Here is an 8846-nt window from a genome sequence, read left to right on the forward strand (position 1 = left end):
ACATTGAGCACAGAAGAATATAAAATCATGCAGTTCATTGATTAGGAAAACAGTGTGCTAAACTTTAGTTCCTAATGGTCTGTAACTCAGAGAGTGTACAAATAGACACTCTCAGAGTTAAATCAACATAGATTTTCAGGCTCAGAGATAGAAATGCCATTCACTAAATTGGGGTCCATAGTCTAATAATGCATGTCAAACTGGGGGTCCTTGAAATTAAAATGGTTGTATCACTGCTATACAATCTTCTCTTATGGGGGTCCCTGGCATATCTATTCAAATGGGGGGTCCCCGGGCAAATAAGTGTCAATTTGGGGGTCCTTGACATGAGAAAGTTTGAGAACCACTTGCCTAAAGCCTAAAGGCAAGGAAAACATGCATTGAATTAATACATTCCCCACATTCACCCCTTCCAATGCCTTCCTTCCAATTAAGTTGCAATACATTCATTAAATATTGGAGTTTAACATTTTTAATGGCTAATGTATTAACAGTAGGCTAAAGTGTTTTGCATCAACATATAAACGTCTGACTGAGTATGTTTGTGAAATGTTTACACAATGCTGTACCCCCTCCAACTGTAGGTCTATATAATTATGTTCCCCATTTTCAACTGTTTTTGAGCGGTGGTAGCCGCTCCTGTGATTCGCTTTCAAGATGTTACTGGCCGTGTATGTCTGTCGCCGGCCATACCTCTCCTGACCACACACACAGACCACACACACACACACACGTTAAAGGAGGGGCGCTATTGAGCAGGGCAGGCAGACAACACTCTCTCTCTCTCTCTCTCTCTCTCTCTCTCTCTCTCTCCCTCTCTCTCTCTCTCTCTCTCTCTCACACACACACACAGCGCAACGGTGGGGGCTTGAGTGTGGGGAACACGCACCACTGAGGCAGACAACACACTCTCTCTCTCTCTCACGCGTTGGTCAGGGACCGCGTTGGTCAGGGACGTGCAGAGAATGTTAAGAGAGGCAGGGGCTGACATTTCTAAAAGGGCCCTTTGGTGGACAATTCTCTCTTAAAAGGGCAGGGGCTCAAGCCCCGTTTGATGTCTGTGTGCACGTGCCTGACGACTGGCGTTGGTAAAAGCAAGAGCAGTATCATCGCATCGTCTATGCGAAGCGTGGAACAACCACGATGTGAAACGAGCAATTATAATCACACCAATGGATTATGTTTTCGTTTGAACCAAATTAGGTAGTCTACAGAGGGACGGAGGGAGTTTTACCGTGAACGTGGCTGCGTGCAGGCAGACTCGTGAGAGAAGAAATCCATGCTTTACACAGTGTTTTCGGTGGAGAAGTCTCGTAAACAGTCTGCCTTCCCGTCCCTACCAAATGAGTCGCCCGTTTCAGCTTGACTCGTTATCATTCTGAATCAATTAAAGTTACATTGTGTGAAACGTGAGCACGTTTAACTCAAGAGGCAAAGCACTGTCTGCTAGGCGGAGGACGGTCAGTGTAGGGAAAGTTCAGTAGCTGGAGGTTTATTCTTCGCTGTATGTCGGTGTCGCTAAACAAGCACCCTTTTAATTAATCTACAAGCCCACAACCTATTGGATCAGTGACGCATTGTGGACTTGTAGATCAGCCCACTTTTGCAGCGATGGAGACTTCTGCCTCGCGAGACCAGCCACATTTTAACGTTACACGCGAGAAGTGCTGCAGATTTGTTGTTTTAATTAAAGGGGAGCTCCGGTCGTTTTCAAGGGCTTTTGTAACCCCATATTATCATATTCTAACTTGGAAAACAAAAAAGAAATTTATTTTTGTGGTACATTTCCATTTTTTGGGAAACGCGAAGCTATGACCTCACTTCCTACAGCACCAACCTCACTTCCTCCAGCACCCATAATCCTTTGCGCAAGCAGCGCTTGGAGAAGAGAGCCAAAGCTAAGCTAACAGCGTAACCATAATAACATCCTCGCTGCGTTGCTGTTTTAGTTTGTTTGTTGCTGTTGGTTGGAAGTCACGTAGTAAGAAGATGGGATGTTATGACCGCAGTGATGCTGAGCAGTTGTAGAAGTTTTGAAACGTGTGCAACTGTGTCGGTGAAACAACATGGCATTGTTGTTTTACCGTGGTGTTATGATTGAATGAAGCCGAGCGACGGAGCGAGCCCCGGGTGCTGCTGCTGCCTGCAGAACGATGGGACATGAATCTGCGGTTGTGTAGTGATTAGTAAACATTTCACAACAGATGACTTCCACCGAGATGTAATGGCAGGATTGATGGACACAATGCAAAGCTAAATGTCCCTTGTAAAGCAGAACATAGGTATGTACTGTATGTTTGGAATTAAAATGCCACTCTACGAAACATAATGTATAATGTACACGCAAAGGTTGCAACTTGATTCATGTTTGTAACACTTATTTTGTTGTCATCTCTTGTCTTTAGAATCATCCATCTAATGGGTGGAGAGGCTTCATATCAAGGTGTATTCTTTCAAGAGGTAGGACTACTTTTAGGCTATTGTTATTGCTAGCGATGCTAATCTTTAGCCTGTAACCGCAGTGCGGTTCCAACATTAATGTAAATGTGCGTGGCACCCAAAAGTGGTGAGATAAAAGTCAACAGAGGGGACTGTATTATAATGTATATGAATCGACAAACAACCCCTCCCCCAGTGGCTGCACAGTAATTATGATGTAACGTGAGCTATTATAAAAGATGATGATGATGATGATACTACACTCTGATTCCTAGTGTAGGCAACCAAACGTTGGGTACTTACAACTGTGAAGTGTGTGAATCACTAGAATATATTTTATTCAGACAAACTCATAAACAAACTGAATCCACATAACTCCATTAAAACACATAGCAGTACTGTAACACTCCCCTTCCCTCATTGACCATACATGAAGCTAGATCGCATTGTTTTTAAAAAAAAATGTTTTTTACTGATGTGCGTGGTCTAAATGTTATTGTTTTCTAGATTGATATTGCTATGCATTTGTTATATTGTTGTTGATGTACTGACATTATCCTATTATATTGATATACTGTATTACCTGCTTATTGTACATCGCTTTGGATTAAAATCTGCTAAATGCCTAAATTGTAATCATCCAGCACTTTTGCCAGTTACTTTTTATTCTTTTGTACTACACTGTTTTATAAAGTAGGGTTTAAACTTACAAACAAAAAACTGTTTAAATATGGAGATAAGAGGTTTGTGCCCGAGAGCAACCCCCCAACATTACATGAAATATGTAACATGGTAAAATGCAGTGTTACTGTTGTTAGCTTATAGATCTGTTCTTTTTTTTTTTAGCAAACTGGTTTAGGATTCTCATTATTGCATGGTGTGATTACTAGAAATGGGGTAAAAGCTATGGCAACATTTTGAAATGTCATTGTAAAAAATCTGTGTACCCTGAAACATTTTTCCTCCTCTTTGTCTATAATTGCATAAGGTGCTGACACATCACATAATCCACCATGTCCAAGATGATGTCCATAGCAGTCCTGCGGGAAGACAGCGGTACAACTGTCTACATCGCCCTCTGAAGAGATGCCGTAGAAGAAGCAGCTTACAAGGAACTCCCAGGAATATTATTTACTCTCTCGATTCATACAGCAATGTGATCTAATTTTTTAATATTAGACTACTCTAAAGCCTCTTTCAACTCTAATGTTGCCTCGCCTGTGCTCTGTACACCCAGTAATAAGCTTGTTATTTTAATAAGTCAAATTGGGAAATAAGATAAAAGTGAGAGAATAATTTTCCAAATCCTAGGGAGAAAAATAATCATTTACAAGAATCGTGCTGCCCTTCTGCAGATATAAGTGTCTGCTAAATTTCTAAATTAGATCAGCTAACACAGGGAACATGTCAGAACCCTAAAACATCCGGGACAACCATGTCCTAGCTCTGGTCGAGAGTGTGCGCTGCTCAACCCATTTTCAGTATTGGCTACAGCACAAACTATTAGAATAACGGTTTCAATTTCAGGTGGACTACACACTAAAAAGGCTAATAAAAACAATATATAACATCATGAGCTTTTTGGTTTCATCCTTGCAATCTGTCATGAAAATATGTATTTACCGGTAATATATTATTTGCTGGAGTAGAGCAGTGGTTCTTACTCTGGCGTCCCTGCAACAATCATATTTGAACTGGGGACCCCCCACCCTGATAAGCACTTATTAGGAGTTTAGGAGTTGAGGCATTACATTCTGCTCGATTCCGTTCCACAGATAAATATTGTGAAACTAGCCGATCTACAAGCTCAAACTCCCAGACTCAAAGGTTGAGAACCACTGGACTACAGTAATGCTCTGAAACAGAAGTACTTGCCACTGTGTTTGTTACATTGTACTGTGTTTACTGTGTTACAAATGGCAGGTTCACACAGCACTCCATACTGTGTACATTATATTTCTTACAAGTAAAAACAGAAAAGAAGGAAAATCAAATGTATTGAATCTATTTTATTATCTATTATGACAAGGATCATAGAAATGTTCACATCTCTATGCATTTGTTATGTATAATACAATATAATGATGCCAGGGTAAGAAGACGTCGACTCTCCACTTGCGACGACTCTCCAGGACACTCCAAACGATACCGCAGTGCCTGCAGTGAGAAGAAGAAAATACTGTAACATGTTGCATTGTCTTTGTCACACACAAACGGTTCATCGCCATGGCAGCTTATTGTGTACATCAGGGTCTGCAACCTTTTACAAATGAAAAGTGCCATGGTTTTATTTTTTTAGATAGTGTGCCATGTCAACATGAATTTTAATGACAAGCCATCATAAGTGTGGACATTTTGATTGGAAGGACATAACAATCATTAGACTCTGAGCAATAAGTCACTTATCTCCCAGACTCCCTCCCCAGTCAGAGTTCATAGCTTTAATGAATGTAGAATTATATGCAGGATGTCATTTGCTGCAAATTAGGTGACTTAATTTAATTTACCATGTTTAAAATATATATTTGAAATAAAAATCCTGTCTCACACTTCTGCCAGTGTGCCAGTGATCACCCCCCCCCCCCCCCCCCCCCTGTGCCAATGTTGGCACTCGTGCCTAAGGTTGCCTAGCCCTGGTTTTTGTCATGGACATACAAATATTAAATATGACCAGAGACAGATCTGCTAGCCCTAAATATTAGCCTACTAGTGCTGTTCTCAGTGTGTTGAGGGACCTTCAGTTGAAGATGGTTCAAATGGATCACAGGTCTATTTTCTGAGAGCAGTGGTGTAAGCAGTGCTTGTAAAATGTTGAGGCTTTTGTACTTTGAATAATTTCCAGCTTTCTGTACTGGTACTTGACTCGAGCTCGAATCCAAATATAGTACTTGTACACCATTACAATCATTTGAAAACTTGAGTTACTTTGCACATAAATGATTATATTATAAAACCTAATTAATCAACTTTAGCCCTATTTTATATACAGGCTATTTGAAAATAGACGATCTACAAGCTCACAATGTGTTGATGCGATGTGTTGTGAGTTTGTGGATCTGCCATTTTCAAACATTTTGTACTTTTAAAGTATATTTTGATGCCAATACTTTAGTACTTTTACTTCTTACAGAACGTTTTCTATATTGCATTATTGATAGCCTACTTTTACTCAAGTATCTTAGTCCTTTTTCCATCTCTGTCAGAGTGTAGACCTACAAATGGGACCAAATAGACCCATAGGAGGTACTGGAAAATAAAAGTTTTGAGAGCCACTGTACTAGTGGACTCCTAATGTTAAATACATAGTAAAATCAGTGCCATCATACATATTTTAAAGTAAACTTAGGCCTACAGACTTTACATTCTGTAATTGGGATTAATATAGGAATGTGCATGCCAGGACACATTGATGATGACACTCACATACACAAATAAGTTATACATGAATGAAACATACCATTGGGTCTCGGTTGTCTCTTCCAGTTCAACTTGGGGATCCTAGCAGCATGGAGCAGTAGTCACAACAAACGGGCAGAATAACTTGGGTGCAGAGAATGGTCCTATGACAGTGTGTATGATGTTAGCTTAGTGGAGTCCCAGCTGGCAGAGAGACGCCTCGTCTTTTCTCTCTGGTTCACGTCGCTGCTTTTTTTTTTTTTTTTCTTCCTTCTTCTAATGTAATGCATAGCCTACTCCAGTTCATATAAAAAGTAGTTCTACCGAAGATTCTGCCAGCAAGTCCCTATGTCAGTAGAAAACATGTCTGAAACAAGTAACAACCATACTGTTGTTGCTAACTAGCGTTCACGCTACGGCAACCACACCGGGTCAAATCCTACTGTAGTTTCTGCAGCTACAACGGCCTCCCACCACGTACGTCATAGCCAGGCGTTCCATTGGCCGAATCAGTCTATGACGTACGTGGTAGTAAGGCCCCCTACTGTCCACAGAACAGTAATGTAAGGAAATAGACGCGTTTTAGCATGAACGTAGTTGACTAAAAGAACACAGACTTGGTTGAAAACCGGCGAACCACTCCTTTAAATATAAATTAATTCGAAGCTCTAGGGGTTGGTGGGTAAACCACCGCTCAGTTCACACGGGTGTGATTTTTATTTTACTTGTAACACTTGCTGGCCATGTAAACGTATGTTTTCTCATGCCAATACAGCTTTGATTGATTGATTGACTGAAGACTTTATTAGAAGTTTGCATAGAAAAGGTACAGTTTCATGACGGTACAGTTCACTGGTACAAGGTCTACTAAAAGGAGATCCATGAAAAGACTAAGCTTATTTCCACAGGAAACCATTAAAGTATCTCATATAACATATATCATATATCCTTTGAATTGAAATTAAAAAATAATAATAATGAGTAACTTACTTCAAGATTTACAGCAAGTGATGATGAAGTTATAATCCACGCCGCTCTGTCATCCACGTGCAACCGGTGAACACAGCATGCTTTATCAATCACAGTTCTTCACCTCCCCTCGAATAGACGGGCTCTCATTGCGTTTCCAGAGCGAGATCGATTTAATAAAACGACGAAGGCAAAATACAAAATAAAAAAATCACTATCAATTAAAAACTCCTGAAAAAAGCCTGAAAGATCATCTATAGAATAGATGATCAATTGCTTGTTGTTGCCTCAAAAAGATCCTGCAGACGCAAATCAAGCGACAGTTAGGAAATAACCTCCTATAACCATAGTATCGGTCAGACACGTGAAGGCAGGCTGTAGTATTTCTGAATGACTGTCAGTTACAGATATTTAGTCCGCTCATGAATCGAGTATAAACTTACTGGACTGTGAGATCAGATCAGATCAGAGAAAATAAGTTAATCCAAATTTCCGCCGGGCTGGATTTCTTTTCAAAGAGAATTGACGCTTTTCCCCGATTTAAAACATCATCGTTTCGGTCTGTTTTAATAGAGAGTTTTTCCCGTGTCGCCTCCGGCTGTTTGCTGTCCATGAGTTTAGTTTCGGCCGCAGGCTGCAAAACAAACAGCGCATAAAGTGGTCGTGCGGCGGGCCGTCCCAGCACGCAACTTTAGGCCAATCAGGCGGCAGAAACAATACGGGGTACAAATTTGGGGAGGGACCAGGGGCGTCAATCAATTGGGTATGGCATGGGTATGCAGCTGCCAATGTACCCTGGGTCCAGGGGCCAGGGGGGGAAATAAAAGTTACTTTTAAATATAAATCCATGAATGTCTCTTTGTCTATCTGTTCTGGTTATTGTGTTGCTAAATTACAGTAAAATAGCTACAAATGCAAAATTTTACAAAATGGTAGCCTATAGACCGGTTTCTTGTTTACAAACATTGAGACTAAATGCACAGCTGAATGTATCATGTAATCAATTCCCACCAATCCCCAAACCTGTTGTTTTGGGGAGCGCTGCATGGATTCTATTTATTGGCTAATTTTGGTACCGACCCATCAGTGTGACGTGGACCAGAAACCTGTCTATATTCCCAGGTTCCGCAGGTCAGCTGCACAGGTGCAATGCATTATTGTTAATTGTGGCACGTTTACTAACATGATTGCCAAGTTTAGCTGCACTTGAACAACCGTTCCAGGCTGCCATATCCAGCCCAAGAAACCGTAGAAACGGGGGGAAAATTGATTGTACTTCTTAAAATAAATGTATCATGCCTTTTGCTAAGGTATGGCAACATGACTGGTGTCTTGCGCGTGTCATGTTGCCATACCTTAGCTTTTTCAGAACTGACGCCACTGGGAGGGACTGTGAACTAGAGATGGGATTTATGGCTCTTTGAAGTGAGCGGGATCTCTGGGATCCGTTCCTTTCAAAGAGCCGTTCAAAAGACTCATTTTAGTTACTTATCATCATCACTTATGTAGATTTAGATTATAATTACAAATCAATTCAACCCTATATACATTTCTGCCATAGCCTATATATATACATTTCCGCCATTTGAAAATAGCCGATCTACAAGCTTGTAGATCTGCTGTTTTCAAATGTTTTTTCTACATTTTTATTCACTGGAAAAATGAGTGCATTTTGATACCATTACTTTTGCTCAAGCACATTTTAATTCCAAACTTCTACTTTTGGCAGTGTATTGCAGTATTGATACTTTTACATGATAAGTAAAGAATGCACTTTTCCCCACAACTGTTCATTTTGAAAGGAACGGCTCGGGATTCCCATCGTTCATTTCAAAGAGCCGTTCAAAAGACCCGATTCGTTCGCGAACGTCCCATCTCTATCTTCAACCGTTTGGTAAACCTGGATTTGACAGACAGGTCACTGCTTCAACCATTATTATTATATTACAGACCATAAACCAGTGGTAAAAAAAGTACTCAAATGTTTTACTTAAAAGTATCAATATTGTAATGTATAAATACTCTGAAGTAAAAGTCTGGAA

The 8846-nt window shown here is 40.4% G+C and overlaps 1 protein-coding gene and 2 long non-coding RNA genes across 5 annotated transcripts in view; 1 reads left to right on the forward strand and 2 right to left on the reverse strand.

Annotated features, from left to right (window-relative positions):
- fgfrl1a (fibroblast growth factor receptor like 1a) overlaps positions 1-7419 on the reverse strand; it is a 415817-nt gene extending 408398 nt beyond the window's left edge. For all 3 annotated transcript variants that reach the window (XR_013962900.1, XR_013962901.1, XM_080745653.1), the window contains exon 1: positions 6826-7419. The gene's annotated coding sequence lies outside the window, so the exon portion shown is untranslated. The remainder of the gene's footprint in view (positions 1-6825) is intronic.
- LOC308301604 lies at positions 1740-4012 on the forward strand. The gene is made up of 3 exons (XR_013962897.1): positions 1740-2282; positions 2406-2460; positions 3428-4012. It is a non-coding gene; the product is annotated as an uncharacterized lncRNA (long non-coding RNA).
- LOC308302037 lies at positions 4434-6340 on the reverse strand. The gene is made up of 2 exons (XR_013962926.1): positions 5897-6340; positions 4434-4596 (listed from the first exon to the last, which is right to left on the reverse strand). It is a non-coding gene; the product is annotated as an uncharacterized lncRNA (long non-coding RNA).
- Positions 7420-8846: the final 1427 nt, after the last annotated feature.

Source organism: Nannobrachium achirus, assembly GCF_963921795.1.
Source record: "Nannobrachium achirus genome assembly, chromosome: 17".
Classification (NCBI taxonomy): Eukaryota; Metazoa; Chordata; class Actinopteri; order Myctophiformes; family Myctophidae; genus Nannobrachium; species Nannobrachium achirus.